At 42.3% G+C, this 19,044-nt stretch overlaps 1 non-coding gene across 1 annotated transcript; it reads right to left on the reverse strand.

Moving 5' to 3' along the window:
• Positions 1-7,154: 7,154 nt before the first annotated feature.
• On the reverse strand, positions 7,155-7,261 carry LOC136553152 (small nucleolar RNA R71). Its single transcript, XR_010783058.1, has one exon. It is a non-coding gene; the product is annotated as a small nucleolar RNA R71 (small nucleolar RNA).
• Between the last annotated feature and the right edge of the window lie 11,783 nt (positions 7,262-19,044).

Consider the following 19,044-nt stretch of genomic DNA (forward strand, 5'->3'; position numbering starts at 1 on the left):
CAGGGCGGAACATTCCATCACCAAGGTAAGTCCTTTTCAGGTAGTGTATGGTTTTAACCCTCAGCGCTCCTATTGATCTTTTGCCTTTACCTACTACTAAGAGAACACATAGTGATGCTAGAGAGTGTGCTGAATTCATTCGTATGTTGCACGAAACAACTAAAGCAAATATTGAAAGAATGAATGAAAAGTATAGAATTGCTAGTAGTAAAGGTAGAAAAGAAATTAAACTTGAACCGGATGATTTGGTTTGTTTACATTTGAGAAAAGATAGATTTCCTGAGCTGTGTAAGTCTAAATTAATGCCAAGTGCAGCTGGTCCTTATAAGATAATTGAGAAAATCAATGATAATGCCTATAAACTTGAGTTGCCACCCGAGTTCGGGGTTAGTCCCACCTTTAACATTGCAGATTTGAAGCCTTATTTGGGAGAAGAAGATGAGCTTGAGTCAAGGATGACTCAATTTCAAGAGGGGGGGGATGATGAGGACAATTTGGGTTTTGCTTATTTGGGTTTTGCTTACATTAATCTATCAAGAACAATTTCACCGTTCATCGGTTTGTGAGACCCTAACTTCGTGAGATTAATCGTTTATCTGCAATTTGGTTGCTTTCTTTCTTGTTCTTGCTTGTGTTCTTCATTGTGCAGGTAGGGATTAGCCTTCTTGGCGAGGTCAATCGGATTTGTGTCTCGGTTGAGAACCAGAGGAGTTGTGGTGCTGAGATTGTAGGGTTTGATCTTACGATTTGAAGCCGGATTGGTGTGTCATTCTCCACCACAAGGATAGTTATCGCTACCTGACGGAAGATCAGGATCCCCATTTCCATTATGGGGTGTGTGTGGGTGGGTGGAAATGGGTTTTATTTGCCTACAGGTCAGGGCAGGTCGGGGTTTATAGAGAAGATGGGTTGGGATGGATTGGGGTTCCCCGATGCCATTCGTGCCACGGCTCCCCTGGCGCCTCGGTCAGCTTCCCCTATGTCCTCCATGCCATGGCTCCCCTAGAGCCTTGTCATTGCCTAGGGCCTCATCAGGTGGTGGCGGTGCGCAGTGGTAGCGCTAGTGTATGAGCCCTCCTGCCCGAGGACGACGATGGTGAGACGATAAGGATGCAGTTCGACATTGCAGGCGCTAGGCCGCATCTAAGAAGAAGTGGTCGGTCAAGGTTTGGCCGAGGCCATGAATGATGGTGTCGGACCGCTACTTCAAGCTAGATATAGATATCGTCTTCTTTGCCAGGTCCTGAGCTCGCCTGCTTACTAGATCTCTGATGATAGCAACGACGGCGACGACTACGGCTACGATGGCTTCACCCAGTCAGACATGTGCGATGCCGCCACTCAGTCGGCATCCTCCCTCCCCACCTTGGCCTCATAGCGTGGTGCAATGCAGCATGATGAGGTCGGCAATGCTACCGCCACCGAGGGCTATGACTATGGCGCTGCCTTGTCTTGTGCCCCCAACATGCTGTTGTCGTTTCCATTGAGAACTCCAGACTGTGCAGCGATAGTCGCATACTTGCATGGAACCTCCAGAGGCGGCTGTGAAGCGGAAGGCACTATGACCATGGGGTGGGTTGCTTATTTTATTTTTTGGGTAGGGTTGGGTCAGGGGATCAGCCTGATAGTGTGTGGGTCAGGGTGGGTTAGGGGTAGGTTTAGCCCCATTAGCGGATTAATTAGAGGGGGGTGAATAGTCCTTTCTAAAACTTAATCACGCTGGCTAACCGACACAAATGTGGAATTAAACTAATTGGTATAGCCAACACTACACAATCTATATTTTCAAGCACCTTACAAAAGATCCTAAATGAGCAACTAAGGTGCCAGATTAGGTAAAACTCACCTAAAAAATTATAGTTTGTAAGGTCACACAAACCTAAGCAACTAGTACTCAAGCAATCAGGGAGCTCCTACACATACTAGTGAGCAAAGCACACAAAGCCTAAACAAACTAGTACTTCTCAACTAGCAAGGCTACACAAGCCAAACTAGAGAGCTCAACTTATTTAGCTACACAAACTAACCAAGGCTACTGAGATACACAAGCCTACTAGCACAAGACAACAACTATTTTGCTACACAAGCAAACTAGCTACACAAGAGCAACAACACAAGCACAACTCCATGAAATGGATAGGTGTGCTAATGTGTGGGACCAAAGAAACTAAGCAAGTCGCTACTGTAGGAATCTTAACCAAGGCGGGTAAAACGCTTAACCAAGGCGGGCATGCCAACCGCCTTCACTGAAAGGTCATGGTAAATCCAGACTTAACCAAGGCGGTTGGTCGCTCACCTTGGTAAATCAAATAAAAAAAACAAAAAAGGAAAAATCCATGGACAAGCCCAGCAAGCCCATCCACGGGCCATCATCATCGTCGCTCGATCCGCTACTGGGGCGCATGCTCTACCATCGAGCCACACATGGATCCATGCCGTTCGGAAGGGAGAAGAGGGAGCCATCACCGAATCTGGCCTCCCCACATGATGATGCTACTAGATCCAGCCTCCCCACATGCCACCACCGTCGGATCTGCATCGCTCAGGGATGTAGAAGAGGTAGCTGAGCTGGATCTGGCCTTACCGCCATTGGATCCGGCCTTTCCCATGTGCCGCTGCCGCTGGTCAGGGTGGGAGAAGAGGGAGCTAGCTTCGTACTCTGCCCCATCATTAGAGGAGGAGCCGGTCTCCCCATGTGCCACCCTCATTGGATGAGTCAGGCTCCGCATGCCATAGGTTGGATGCCCCACCACCGCTAGAGGAGAGGGAGGGAGAGGGGAGTGGTCCTATGTGCTATATCTAGGGGAGAGGGAGTCACTCAGGCGCCATCACTAGGGGAGAGTGTAGTGAGGAAAGGAGGGAGAGTGGAGTCTCTAGGGTTTCTGATTTTGTTTATATATTGGTGATGGTAGTGGGCTGATATGGGCTAGCGGGCTAGGCCTGATTTACTGAGGCGGTTGTGTTAGAATGCCTGCCTTAGTTAATGATTTACCAAGGCAGTTGCGTTAGGATGACCACCTCGGTTAATCTATATTAACCAAGGCGAGCACGTTAGGTCACCTGCCTCTGTTAATGATTAACTGAGGCAGTGACTAGGTAGGTTGCCAGCCACCGAATAATGGAGGCGGACAACTAGCCCGCTTGCCTTTAAGTCCCAAAATGAAATTCCTCGGTTATGTTTTTCTATAGTAGTGAGTGACACTACACTCTGCTGCATGGGTCATGCTATCGGATCGTCCATGGGCGCGATGGACTATCCAATGGGTGTTAGCAACAACTATTAGAAACCTAACTCTGTCAAACAGTCTAAATGAGATGACAGATCATCCGGTGAGTGCGGTGGATCATTCGTTAGTTCACCTAGGAACAGACTAAACACATATTTTAGCACAACTTGAATTTAGATTTCAATTTGGATGCAAAAGAAGATCATGATGCTTATGCTCACAAACATGTCATGATCGGGTCATGACACCCAGGTGAACGATGTCCAAGTACTGACCTCAAGCCGCTCATGGTGATCCATCGACGGAGGCAGCGAACCCTCGAGGCCCGAGTGATGGGCTCAGGAACAATATGAGTGGCTCATTCAGGAAGCCGAGGATCTCCCCTCTAGGGGAAATGACTAGGGCATGGAATGACCATAAACCTAGGGTTCTCACAAACTTACCAGCTAGTAGCATGGGCATGACAATCTTGGTAACCGAGGCCATTGTCGTAACAGCCCATCCCAATGAGGGACCTAAGTCTCCAAGTATGACTCATGAGTAATGATATTACAAATGAAAGTAATTTCATTTATTAATTAGGAACAACAGGATTACAATATATGTCATCAAAAACCGCTGGAGGATGTAGGGTGTCAGCGCTATGGTGGGGCCTCAAGGAAGGATCACCGGTGACCAGCCATGCAAGTGACCCGACCCCTCTCCTCCGTGAAGCAGCTAGGGAGACCAAGGGGGGAGGTTGAGATTCTAGAGCCCGAGCTTGGTGGGCCACCCACAGGAGGGTCAAAGTGCACTAAGAAGAGATAGATATCTCCCAGCTATAGCATGGATATTGGTCCAGACCTCAGTAGCCCAAGCCCTTCGAAGAGCATGATGTCCGGCTCGACCACGTGCTTAGGCGGGCAGCGAAAGGCTCACAAGCAACGATGAGTAGCTCAGGCACTCCCAAGCCTCGCAGGCACTTAGAAGCCTATGGGCATCACCATGTTATCCCAACGCCTTGGCCCTCGTTGCTCCCGTTGGTGATGACGTGGAAGCTGCTCAAGAGGGCAGGTCAGCTACCGTCTAGCCCTGCCAAGGCACACGCAAGCCGATGCCTCTGCAAAGCACCCTAGTCCCACGACCACCTCAACTCTGAGTCATGGCTAGGGCCACAATTGAATCCTTCCCCTCTTTGTGAAGGGTGGCTTGGATGACAGAGAAGGAAGACAAGCTCACTCAGAGAGAGGCATCGCACTTTGTCATCGACATGGCTGCCAAGGAGTTGGATCTGAGAGGAAGAAGAGAAGGAACCAAAGAAGGGATAAAGGCGCCATGCCCCTAGGGGCTCTCCCTTTATAGCCCCAATCGACACGCTGTGAGCGGCCTCTAGGACCTCTGATTAGCCATCGATGGCTAAAAGGGCCTCAAGGGGCTGGCCAGGCGCCACTTCAATCCTCGCAACACGCCCCGAGCGGTTGTGTGATGGTGGCCAGCATAGTAAAGGCGGAGTTAGGGATGGCATTGACAATGAGTCAAGTCCCTGCTCCACTTTCCACCAAGCGCATCGCCCACTTAGTGCAGATCTTGTCATGGGACTTAAGGGGATCCGACTCCCCTCAGGCCCACTAGTTGGTGGTCCTTAATGATAAAATCTGACCACCAATTAAGACACGGAAAAGAGGAGAAATTGGCAATCTTAAACACATATGCATTTACTATTGACCAAATTCCACATGTATTTAGAGAATATTGTTTTGTAGGACATAAATACAAATACATGGGAGAATATACGATAAGGCAGCTTTCCAATGAAGCATAAAGCAGCTATGCATAAATGGAATAAAAGAGAAGGCCCATCCACATAAACAATTTGGGCAAAACCCTCCCAAGAAGCAGCCCAGGACCAGTCGTCCACCATGCGAAGGTGGTGGTGAGCTAGCTCGGTCAGGGTGTAGCCACACCCTAGGTGCACCTACACCCTTGCCGACACCTCTCAGCCACACCTTTGAATGGCGATAACTTGAAGCCAAGCAAAGGCAGTGGAGACTGGGCTTCGCGCCAAATATCTCCTCCTTACCACCATGAAACCTTGTATGAATAGGGGGTAGAGCCCCTCTCCAACACACACAACATTGAGCAACGCCTCACTCTCTACCTTTGCATTTTACCTGTTACTAGTATTTTAGAGCAAGGCAAAGCCACATTGGAGTGCTTGGCTCCTTGGAAGAAGAGATTCTTGGTATAAATAGAAATATGAGTTCTTCCCAAGTCATGCTCTCATCTTACAATTAGTCATACTTATGAACTAGAGTATAGTCTTTATGTTATGATCTTGACATATGAACTAGTGTATAGTTTGTATGTTATGAGATTAGCATACATGACTTTATGCTTAACCATTCATATAATTTATATAATTGGAATTAGAGCTAAGTTGAGGTGATGGTTCGTCATGCCTTCGGGTGTACCCAAGTCCTTTACATGTCGATCCGTAGGGTCAGAGTCCTAGGGCGATTTGGGTAGTTTCTATGGATGCAAGCGAGGTGCTTGGGTATGGACAGACAGATGAATGCATTGTCCTTCTCCACGGTTCAAGTGATAGGTGACAGGTAGTGATAGCCCCGTCCGTCCTTAATAATCCCCCATGTTCATTTAGGGTGTAGGAGTCTAAATTGTCATATGAGATTACTGGCAGACTAGTACTCGATGGCCTCCCGACCTGCTTCACACTTAGCACTAAAACTAATTACATAGCTTATATGATCATTAACTAATCTTTGTATGACTATACTAAAACATGCCATGCTCTACTTAGGATTATTATTTTATTCTTTCTTTACTCTTTTAGCCTTTGAGGAATGCCCAAGTGTGTGTCCACTATCTTGAGAATACTATTCTTACCCTTGTTATAAACATTGGTGTACTTGCAAGTATATTATACAAGTTCATATCCATACTATACTCTTAATCAATAAATGCCTTCCTTTGGGAAAATATAAATAACGATACCCTAAATACTTTCGGGTGAAATGCTACAATGATAACTCCGTGCGCTTGCGGATAAATATTTAAAATTGTTAAGGAACTATCAAGGCCTTACCTAGTGGCATTGCTATTTATTAGCGATGTTACTAAGTATTGCCAACAAAGTATTTCTAGCACCTTTGCTAGGGATGGATTTTATCTCCATACTTGGTGAATGCGTTAAGAAATACCAACAAGCATTTCTGGCGCCATTGCTGGAGATGGATTTTATCTCCATACTTGGTGAATACATTAAGAAATACCAACAAGTATTTCTAGCGCCTTTGCCGGGGAAGGCATATTGATTAAAGAATCTAGTAGGACATGTTTATGATAATATGTATGTACGGTAGCCATTGTTTATGTTGGCTAACTTTGCTTGTTTTCTCCTATTGTGGATGAAAACAGGATAGTGTATGACCGGTTTTGATCTACCGAACAACTACACCAAAGATCTAGAGGCACTCCTAAGGAAGAAACGGTCCCATGCCACTTCTTCTTCTGCCACTCCACCGATAGACGAACTAGTCACCCTCACACCATCCGCTATTCCAACTATGGCCAAGATGCTCCATGACTACTCCATCCCCGTTGTTGCCAACGTGCCCGTTGGGCCGGTTATAAACACTGGGAATAGGAACTATGAGCTTTGCACTGGCCTCATCACAATGGTGTAGGCAAACCAATTCTCTAGTTTGTTAAGTGAGGACACGAAACACATGTCTCCAACACTTCCTTGAGCTATGCCACCCCATCATCATCAAGACATCTCATGAGCGAGCATCATGCTCTACTTGTTTCCCTTCTCCCTCTTGGGTAGGGATGAAACAGTGGTTCTACAAGGAACGGGAAGCTGTCGACATGTGGGACAAATATTCCATGACATTCCTCACTAAGTTCTTCCCCATGGGCAAAACCAATGCCCTAAGGGGACAAATCTCCAACTTCTAGCAAAACGCCATGGAATCCATTTTTGAGGCATGGGAAAGGCTACAGGACTACATCCAAGCATGCCCACACCACGGGACTGAAAACTAGTTAGTGCTCCAATATTTTATGATGGGTTAACATTCATGTCTAGGGGGCACATCGATGCTGTTGCTGGAGGCGCCTTCCTTTCCCTGACCATTGATGGAGCCACGGCTCTCATCAATAAAATGGTGTCAAATCAAAGTTGGGGGGAGAAAAGAAAAACACAAAAAGGCATGCATACCAGTGAAGGAGACAGATATACTTGCCTGCAAAAATAGATCTTTTGATGAAAAGACTAGAGGAAAGGGCCCAAGACAAAGAAGCAATGAAGGGCACCGTCTAGGCCTTGGACTCACACATGACGTGTGAGGTCTATGGCGATGTTGGCCATTTAGGGAATGACTTGTCCTGACCCAAGAAGCTGCCTACATCAATAATGGATTTCACCAACCACAAGTTAATAACAGGTGGAACAACCAGTCCTGCTCGATTGGTAATTTGAACTACAATTCCAATTACAATTCGAATCAACCTTATCTGAAAGACTTGGTATTAGGCAAAGCTAAAATTAATGAAAATATCACTAAAAAGTTGATGTACAATGATAAAATGCTAGAGAACATCAACTCTAAAATAGAAAGTTTATCTTCTTCTATCAAAAATCAGTTAAGCTTTAACAAGATGATAGAAACTCAAATTACTCAAATAGTTGCCGCTATTCTTGTCGACAATACAAGGAAAATCCTGGGGCAACCTAGGAATTCCTCCGAGTTTGTTAATGCAACTATAGATCAGTGAAGGAGGAAAAGTCTTGCCCGACGGACTAAAAATGTCGATCCCTTGCCGAAGGTAAATCGGTAGTTATCTTTAAATTTAGAAAATACTGAAAAATAAATATTTCTAAATTAAGAATTTGAATTTTTATTTCAAAATAAACTTCTCAAAAAAATTCTATAAAAATCATTTCTTGAGTAAGAATAATTTATTATTACTAGTTATCATTTTTTGCAAAATTATAAAAATTTAAAACTTAATAAATTTTTTGTTGAAAAATCATTTTGGAGCAGATTGTTGGGGATCTGACCAGACCCCCAATGGTCATAGGGTTGAAATGACCGTTAGCCACTACCTGCCAAAGGATAGGCCGAGCGAGCCCACTGTAGGTGCGAGCGCACCTAGGGTGAGGCCTGCACCGTGTAGGTGGGCAGTTGGCGTTGCCTTTTGGATAGGGGGCGCATGGCCAGGAACACCCCTCACCCCTCTCACACTCTGACATTTTCACTCTCTCACTCACTCATTTGCTCCCAAGTTTCTTTCAAGCATTTTCCAACAAATTCTAGTGCAAGAAAGCTCTACAAAAATCCTAAGCTCAAGCTAGTCCTCAAGTTCATCTTTCATATTTTGTGCTAACCTTAACCTATGGCCCAGTTTTTCGCTTGTTGTAGTGTTGTTTTCGCCATGGGTAGGTTCAAGAAAAGTATCAACTGGCGCCATCAAGAATATCACGGGTTCGAGCTCAAGTCGCTCTCGTGGAAGCTCAAGCATGTGCTACACCGAGCATGAAGAAAGGCCAATACATGAAGACAAAGAAACCATGTCAATGGAAGAGCAAGAAGAAGATTAAGAGTAGCCAATGGAGGAGGATGATGATGCTCTCACCTCGACTTGGAAGGAGACCGAGAGACGCAGGCGTACAACCTCATTAAGAAACGCGAGTTCATCCACATGTCGATGTAGGGCCCCACACTTCTCCAAGCAATAGGTATGGATGTCAGATTTGCCACTATTTGGAAAGCCGTTGGATGGGAGGAAGTTGACCCCCTTTGGGAAGAAGGTTCTCTGCTCCTAACCATCCAATTTTTATGTTCATTATAAGAAGTTGAAAATAGAATCACTTTCCACTTGTTTGAAATAGAATATTTTTGCACTTGGAAAGATCTCAGTTGTAACACCCCAAGTGTTTGTCACTAGTTAAGTAGTGGGTTTGAGCTCAAACATGGCATGTTAAGTGATAATCAAGAGCTTTAGTTCCTTATCTCTGAAGTGGTGATGAAGGTGTTGAGGTCAAATCTATGAAATTGAGTCCCAACTTGATCTTGGACAATACACCTGGCTTACATGTTGACCCTTTTCAAATGTAGGATTGAGTAATGTGGAAGGTGTCCCTTTTCATGTGCCTCACACATATTTCCATCTACATTGACTATTGGGTAAGTTTCATGAAGTTTGGATCCAAGAAGTCACATGAAATGATAAGTTATAATCTTTCTTGAATTGCTTCATCCGGTGAATGGGAACATGGGATGTCTACCAAACCTTGCTACCTTGGCCAAATGACTCTACTTGAACTCTACAACAAAAGTCATGAAGGGTTCATGTTGAGAAAATGTCAAGAAAATGCCTCAATTGGTCAAAATCCCTAATTCCAGGGTTTAACGAGATGCTGCTTTGACCAAGATGAACCAATGATTTCGGTACTAGTGGTGAAATTTGACCTTTAATAAAAGTTAAAGTTTGAGTGGAGTACAACATACTTTATTTTTGGATGAAGCCCTGATTCAACTCCTATGTGACTCAAACAGTGGCCTCAAGTTTGAATGCAATGCTCCTTTCGGCTCTCAAAAATCTGTCCCTGATCGGCAACAGTGAGTTGACATGTTGTGACATTTTTATCTTCTAAATTCATATGGTAACTCAACTGGATTCCTTAATATGAGTTGAGGTACCCTTTGTGAAGGAAACAACAAAATAAGTCTCTGTAGATTTGGAGCTAATTTGGTCATTCAAAGGTTCTCTCCAAAATGTCAAGTTCACTGAATTCGGTCACACTGCTGAAACTCTGAAATCTAAATTTTAGTTTCATCTACCAATCTTTAGAGATTTATATCTTCCTAACCAAACTGATCTAAACCTAGATACTTTAAGCAAAGTTGTAGTTTAAATTAAGTAGAACAACTTTTGTTTAAGTACCAAGACCTGGTTCAGCCTCTAACCTAGCCAATTAGGGACCCCACAATCAAATCCAGTGTTGTTTTTAGGGTCCAAGAATCGACTAAGTCTAGAATTCAGTGGCAATGATGATTGGCATCCTGTGTTCTCCAAAATTTGTTAAGCAACTTGAGTTGAGCCAAAAATAAGAGTTGAAGCTAATTCCATGAAGAAGGTATGGGATGAAGTTGGATAAAATTTGACCATGTTTTGACCAAGTAATTCGAGCTCAAGAAGAGCAAGGCTTAACTAGTGTTAAGTTGTTGACACTATCAACTTGGGGCTTAAATAGCCACTAATGGAGAGCACTAATGGCCATGCACCTTTAGTAGAAGTTGTAGAGTAGTCCAAGATCAACATCTTTGCTTCAAGGCCCATTTGCCAAATTAGCTTGTAGCCAGCCCAAAATCATCGCCCACTGCACCCACACCATCCCATGACACATGCTTAGAGAAAAGTCGATGCGTCCATCATGAAGGGGAGCATGCCCCACCATTGTTGCCACAGCGCCCCACCTCCTAATGCATGCCCTGCCTCCTCCTCGCTCAAGGTGTGGACTGTCGATTCCCTATCTCTGTGACCTCAGCTCCTAGGATTTCACCTTCGCTCTCCCTTGCCTCTCTATGCGCTCCCTCTCATGCTCGCCATGGGCGACTGGGCTGAGCTCCATGGCTGTCACTGATCCTCCAACCCCAAGCATCTCATAGCCCTGCACCACCGTCACCACCTTCACCTTATCGTTTTCTACCTCTCGCACATGCTCACCGAGAAGCTCCATCGCTGAGCAGCCGCCTCCACCAAAGCCATGCCTCTGGTGTCATGTGGTTAGGCCAACCTATCCTGCCTTGGGCCGAAGCCGGGTAGCCCCACGGGTACGCTTAGGCCCTTGGGTGCTCCCTGCCACTGTCGGCCCCTACTAGCCATGGCCGACCGACCCTAAGCCCATCCTCCCCGACCGTCGGGCCGCTGTTGCCATGGCCTAAGCCACCTCCATCCACCACGGGGCAAGCCACGAGCACCTACTAGTGCACTGCGGGCTCCACCACCGCCGCTCACCACCGGAGGTTCAACCACCTCGATAGAAAATCAAGCCGCCATCGACCTCCTTTGCTCCAACTAACATCGGGGACCTCGCGCTCAAATAGGAAGAAAGGGAAGGGCCTATCTGACAAGTCTATGACTCATGTGAATAGTGACTAGAAGGACCATTTCGCTGGAATCTATTTTCGTGAAAGTTCGGGGTCCTTGGTGCAATTTTTTTCTTTTATGGCTGAAACTTTGGAAAATCATAATAAATCGTAGAAAAATCATAAAATAGCAAATGAATACTTTTTGGAGTCCTTGAGAGTAGATCTATGAACTAGAGTCATAATATGATATGTGTTAGTAGAAGGTTTGTGTTGTTTTTATTTATCTAGTTTAATTAGGGTTTTCTAGGAATAAATTCATATCTAAAGTTTTAGTTTATCCAATTACTGTGAAATTTTCATGGTAGGCTACTAATGATATGTGTGTGTTGTGGTAAAAATTTCATGGTCATTGGATGTAGTATGATCGAGTTATGGCTTTAACTATTTAATGCTTGATAAATGGTTTTAAATGGCTTATAAATAATTTATATGTGCAATGCATGGTGATAATGTGGCCTAAGAAACATTAATATGGCTATATGTTAAAAGAAAATAATGATCTTTAGATTTATCTTGTTCTCACATGTTTATTAATAATTAAGATTTATCTTTTTTCATAGCAATTAAATTATAAAACCTGATCATGTAAGATTTGTATAGTAATCATATTTTGTCATCATCTATCTCTGATAAAAATTTGAGATCCAAATGAGATGTTTGCAACATCACCTATAATTAATATATAGGTTTTTATGTATAGAAAAGCTAATGAAAGTTTGTTAGTTGATTCTTGTGTTTTTACCATGTAATACTTCTAATAATTGGTGCTAGGTAATGTGATTGCTTTGTTATAGTTAGGAGTTGCATGGAGCTGTATATATAGCAACAAAATGTTAGTTGTTAATAACATAAATGGTAAATGCATATAGTTGTATCTCTGTAGTTTTGGCTGCATGTCTAGTTTCTGTGGTGGTGATATTTTCATGATGCAAATGATGTTTTTCTATAGATATGTTGAATACCAAAGTTGTAGATAATTTCCTTATGTTTCTTGTCCTAAAATTTCATGATTTTAGTCTTGCTGGGTTAGGAGTTATAGATTTTACAAATTTGCTATTAGCTTTTGCATGTGCTCTGAATAGATATGAATGATTGTATTGTTTGGCTTATTTAAACATGGAATCATGTATTGGTCAAGCACATAACTAATAAATGGTCATGTATGTATGTTGCCACAAAATGATCTTGATGCATGTTTTGCTAGAGCATTAATTATGTTGGTGTCATTCACCGTAGCCTTAGTTCTTATGTGATGCTAGGCTTAATTTGTTCTTGATTGTTAAATGCTTGTAATAGTTTGACTTGAGTTAACTGGTGTGCCATGCTTGTTATGCTTGCTACCCCTATGCTAGACTTGAGTGATAGTTAGTTGAATGACTTGCTCTCTAAGTGCATATGTCATGAGGTGTAACCTTATACTTACCTTGAATGCTTTTATATGATGCATCTCATATTATCATTCTTCGCATTCATGCACTAACATTGTTGCATCTCATCTAGGTACGGTAGATGCACAATGCATGGACGTGAAGCACATGATAATGGAGTCGAACTAGAAGACGGTGTTGGTGGACCTATCTGGAAGATGGAAGGACCCTTGGAGTGCATGCCTAGAGTGGAAGATGTTCCCCATGACGGTGCAAGCTAACTGAACTAACTTTGTGTTGGATCCCAAGCAAGCCCTGGAGCATTCTAAACCTCCTATGTTTTACAAATATCAACTTGAGTCCTTTTGTGTTTGATGCATTAGGTTATAAGAGTTGATTTGGAAACACTTGATGTATAGAACTACCTTGTCCAGATATATACACCTTAAACCCTATGTATGTCTAGGATCAAATATATGCTTAGCCATGCTTAGACCGGAGAATTCAGGTGATTTCTTGTCACCTGCGAGGTATAGGTGGATATCGAAGCACGATTGGCTATATTTGCTATTGTGGAAAATAACCGTGGGATGTTATCTAAGTGGAGACTGGGTGGGATCTTATATGCACATGGTGTGGGTTGGCTATGTTGATCCTATCTGTGTTGATTAAGGATCGTACCATTGTTAGTGCTTCTGTCAAGACTGAATGCATCCCTCTCATTTGGCTAGTCGAATAACTTATTTCGACTATGAAGTCGAGTAGCTCAACTCAGGTTGGGCCTCGTTCTGTTAGAGTGCGCACTCTAAATGGTAGTAAGGATGTGCGGGGAGACAGACATGAGCCCAAGGGTAGGTCGGGCCTGAACGTCCTGGTAGCTGGTTGTCCCTGATTATGTGGCCACTACACCACAACACCAAGATTAGCGATGGATGGTCTGACGCTAAAAGCGGCTATAACGATAGACAATCTGACGCTAAAAAGTTATAGAGATAGACTTCTATAGACATTGTAAGTCCTATCACTAAAAATCTTTAGCGTCAGATAGTACTTTCAGTGACAGACAGTCTGATGCCCTGAATATTTATAGCGATAGATAGTCCATTGCTACTTTTTAGTGACAAATAGTCTATTGCTACTTTTTAGCGATGGACTATGCGATGGTACATATGGTTTTAGCGACAGATAGTCCAACGAGACAATTTTAAATGGTTAAAAAAATAAAAAATAATCCATCAACAATTGTCCACAGTAATACAAATGTCACTACACAACTAAGAACAAACATACACTAGTGAATGGCGTGTGCCATCGCGCGCCTACACATATATATGTATATTACACATGCTAATGTTTCCAAAGAGCTTATGCATATTTATATTACACATGGTACTGATGGTACTACTTTTTTTACTTGTAGCTAAAGTAATATAGTTTAGAGTACATGCCTATATAATACACAAACAAGAGGCCTAATAGGTTTGTGTTGATCTGTTGCAAAAGTAGATATGTAGTTACTGAGCTTTGCAATTGGCGGTCTTTGTTTTAGGTTTGGAACTCCCAAGTCTTGGCCTACATTGTTTAGGACATATATCAGGATGAGGACATAGACAGCCTAAAAATCTATGTATATATGTAAGCGTGATGTCTGTGTGCTTACTTTTTTGCTTGGTTCTGTAATGGTGGGTCTGCATTCTCAGTTGGACCATCACTGGGAACCAGGTTTGTGTTAGATGCTTCAGCTGGTGTTTTGGTCTGCACCTAACATAGCAAATTTAAACATGTACATTAGTTTAGGACTTGAAATGCATATATGGAAATAACATAGAATTGGTCACATGCTCTGCTAAAAATATTTTGCAGCTGAGAGCCTTGTACGTGTAACCCAAAGGAACCAAGACAATTACAGGAGCAAACATGCAAATGAATGCATACATTATTTTTGTGGTACATCAGAGCACAGTTGAAATTTATCTAATGGACTCAATTTTACAGCGCAGCCAGAAGTGGCACTTTGCTTGACATAGCACTGATCTCACAGCAATGTGAAAACCCAGGGAAAGATTTCCCTTTATGTGTACATGATATCAATATGGGTAAGATTTTAATCGAGTTTCAAAATATTCAAATCTATGTAGAGACAGTAGTGTGTCCTTCAAACCATGGTGTTACATTACGTAGGCTTTTTATACAAGTACATATGCATTTTTACGAAAGTATGTTAGCCTTTTTCTCAGAGCTCCTGCGAAAAAAAAATCATGCATAGTGCTAACCTTCTATGCAGTACCAATACATATTACCTATTTGTATCAGAGGATCTCTAGCAGTATTATAGGATGGTTAAACATAAAGCTCAAGGAGCTAGAGGTCCTAAGGTGAATGATTGTTCACCACAACTCACATGGATGCTGAGTGCTAACTTGATGTGCACAGATTCATTGAGGTGAGGAAGAAGAGAAAATAGAAATCGATTGGCACACGCAGACCATGATCCAACCATCAAACTTCAATGTAATGTAAAGAATAACAAGATTGTTGTAACCTTATATCTGTAGACCTGTAAACAGAGGAAATAGAGCTGTCCCTTGAAGCAGACAATGGATCTCTAGAATGGAACTTAACTAATCAATAAGATAAATCCCACGAAAATGTAGAGTCGACATAGAAAACCAAGAGAAAAGTTCAGTTGTAAACTAAATATCCATATCTACAGCCTCTATCATTATGTGTACCCAACCCCTATGATATTGGATCTCCCAGTTGGAATACAATGTTAGTTGATAAAGCTGAACTTTAAGAATAGAACCATCATTGTTATATGCAAGCAGCAGAAGTTGCCTATTCATGAAAGGAAAACATGTAAAGTCCAGTAACCAGGTATATGTTAGAAATCAACATCAAAGGAGAGAACAAAAGGAAATAGAAGCAGAGTAATCTGGCAGACACACTCATTGAAGGGATGATCATGCTTCTCTAAAAGGACTACTTATAGAAATCGGTCACCATAATGAGAACTAATATTGAATGAGTATAGATTGCCTTACATTCTCCCCTAATGAGACAAATAGAAAATCAAACTATTATCTAAACCACACAGTATCATTTAAGTTTAGCTAACATGTTTCCATATTTGTGCCTAGATAAATTGGTATAACTAAATCTAAGTTCAGACTGTTGTCAACATAGTTAAATCTAGAAATACAAAGAATCAGAAATGGATTGGTGTAACTGAATCTAAGCTCACACTTTTCTCAGCGTAGTTAAATCTGGAAAATACAAAAAATTGGAAATGGATTTGTAACATGAACAGAAAGGGATCATATCTTCATGTACCATGAACACAACTACCAAAAATCCATTTATAGTAAATGGATGGAAGGAAAAAAATACCTTGTTGCAAGGATGCAAGGCCACCAAATGAATAATTAATAGTAGCCAAGCTAGCCATACTACCATAGAAAGTCCCTATTTTACAAAATGCAGTTACTGAGAGTGTGAGACAGATAAAGTCGTATAATGTTCCACTAAGGAAAACCATCCCAAGAGAGGATTTGTCCTCATTCCTTGTAATACGCATTCAACCCCATTGTCATCCTTACCTCTCCTGTAATCCAGGCTTGTCTTAATAAAAACATGCTGCTTTTTTGGTAAACGGGAAAAAAGGATATGTCTAGAACAGAAAGGAGAACCTCAAAGCTGAGACAAACTATAGTTTTTGCCTTTTCTAAATAATTAATCGACACTACACATAGTTTTCAGTCAAGTTTAAATTTCAGTAGTAAATTATCCCATCAACTAAGAGAAACATGCCTCTGGTTTGTGCCTAACAGTAATCAAAACTCTAGTCCATTGCTGGTTCTTAGCTGTCCTATGTTCTGAAATCATCACTTCAAAATACCCTAGTTAAGCAGCAAACAAAACAAAATATCCCAAGTACCAGCTCATAAGGTGCTAAAGTGCAGAAGTTCTCTAATGAAAACTTGATTCATCACTGAATATAAGCAAATTCAACTTGATAAAGAAAGCAATCATCCAATTTTGCCACTGCGGAATATGCTGAAGAGATAAAGAAAGCAATCATCCATTCAAACTGCACGGAAGGCTAAGTTAATATTCTTATAAAAAAGGGCAGCAAACAAGCTCAACAACATTAAATTACAAGAATTGCTGTGATCATGTTGCATGCTACCAGAAGCAACCAGGGTAACAAAACATACAAGGAAGTGCGACAATTAACATCAATCTATATAATCTCTGATTAACGTGCAGCACAGCTGGCGCCTATCCCCGAGGTTCGCACGGCGCGCCTATCCCCGAGGTCCAAAACAAAAAGACTCATAGAATCTCTGATTAACGTGCAGTTAACATCAATTTATATACTCCTAAACCACTCGACGGTGGCTGGGCAAAGGAGTCGTTTGACGATGATAGTGGGTCTTTACCCTATCTAGTGCACCTACTTCACAACTCAAGAGAAAATTTAATCTTATCCAAACTTGAAAAGAAATATCTTACAAGCTGCCTAGAAAAATAGCTTTTCTACAAGCTAGTCCAAAATCAATGGTAACAAGGCCACTGAAATGATATACATGTTGTAGAGAGTTATAGGCTAGGGTAATTTTGCCAACATAATGAATGCTAATGATCTAGGGTATAATTGCAGTGAGCATGTAATCACTAATCATAAAATTAGAAATACAAGCAGTAGGACAAAAATGGTATCAGTCACTAAAACATTATAAAAAAGCAAATCTTATAACACTATGATATATACTCTACCGAATACAGGGTATACACCTATTGCTGTTGCAAACTAGCATTGGCCCAATTAAAGTGACAACCATTGATTAAAGAATAAGTATGTGCTGACAAAGTCTCAATCAATGGAATTTCAAAACATAAATTCCAAGCAAATAAACAAATTTACATAAGAATGTGGCATATGCAAGCTAAACATGTATTTGAGAAGTACCAAAGCAAACTGAGAAGGCCATTACTTATAGTTAAATAGTGGGTACAGATAAGCAAAATTACAAAGCACTGAAAAGAGGCTCTTACTATCTTAGCCCCTATAGGCACATGCACTGCAAATTCTAGATGCAAAGCTACCTCTTCTCTGTATATAACCCTCTATGAAGCCAAACATAAGATAGAAATCACAATTTTTCCCACTTACTAAGCTCCTAGATGAGAATCTATGAGCAGTCCATCTTCATTACCTGTCTGTGATAAGCCTTCTTTCCCTGAAAACGCACAAGATTTTGATAGTTCTATAAGCACTATTGTAGCATATTTCTCATTACTAATCCATAAACGCACCACAGATTAAAAGTGTTGAGTAAAATCAATTTTCATCATTTTAGAAACTAAACACAAGATGCCACACATCAATAAAAAAATAGGTGACCAACTATTTCCTACTCATTACCGAATATAAGCAGTCACTCATAGTTCTTCTAAGCAGTCTATGGTTAGACAGTAACAATCTAAAAAACTAAACATTGGGCGCATAGTGGCATATATAGAGAAGGACATAAGCTCTATGTGTTGACTCAAGCTGCTTAGGTCCAATCAACTCCTAATAGCTCCACGACCTCTATAATTAAAAGGGTAATTGCCAATTGGTTCGCACAAACAGTCAGTCCTGAATACTACTCCAGGAAAAACCGGACGGCTGTCCTTTCACATACACAACCAAATCATTAATGAATCTACCGGATTTCACATACACAATCAATTTTGTAACAAAACCACTAGATCCAATGCGAGTCATCTACAAGATTAGCAGTGATTGTGTGTGTAACTTGTCGAGTATTGAACTGGATACAACGACCTTGCTAGGTGGACGTGACGGATGGGCAACATAGGTTGCCGACGGACTGCCATGAGCGGGCAATAGAACAAACGCAGCGAGTGGGAAGGATGTGGCTATGGATGAGAGCACAAATAGGTGATGCTCGCTCCAGCAGGTTGCCATAATCACGCTAGGAATGAGGATCTAGGGGTTTGATTTGGGAGCGCTAGTAAGCCATGAAGCAAAGTAGAGGGAACATTGATTGAGTACCTACTTGCCGTTGGCGCCACCGCTCGCCTGCCAGGATCTGTGTCATACTGCCTAGCTACCATCATGGGGCTGCACGTGGAGGAGGCCGATGCGCCATCTGCCACGTGGAGGAGGGAGGTGGTAGATCCGGGGCAGCGTCGATGAGAGGAGAGGCAGCGGATCTAGGGCAGATCTGGGGTGGCATGGGGCAAGGAGGGGAGGGGCTGAGGCCAGGCCGCTGGCGGGAGGAG

Source organism: Miscanthus floridulus, chromosome 4 (genome assembly GCF_019320115.1).
Source record: "Miscanthus floridulus cultivar M001 chromosome 4, ASM1932011v1, whole genome shotgun sequence".
In the NCBI taxonomy this organism is placed as follows: Eukaryota; Viridiplantae; Streptophyta; class Magnoliopsida; order Poales; family Poaceae; genus Miscanthus; species Miscanthus floridulus.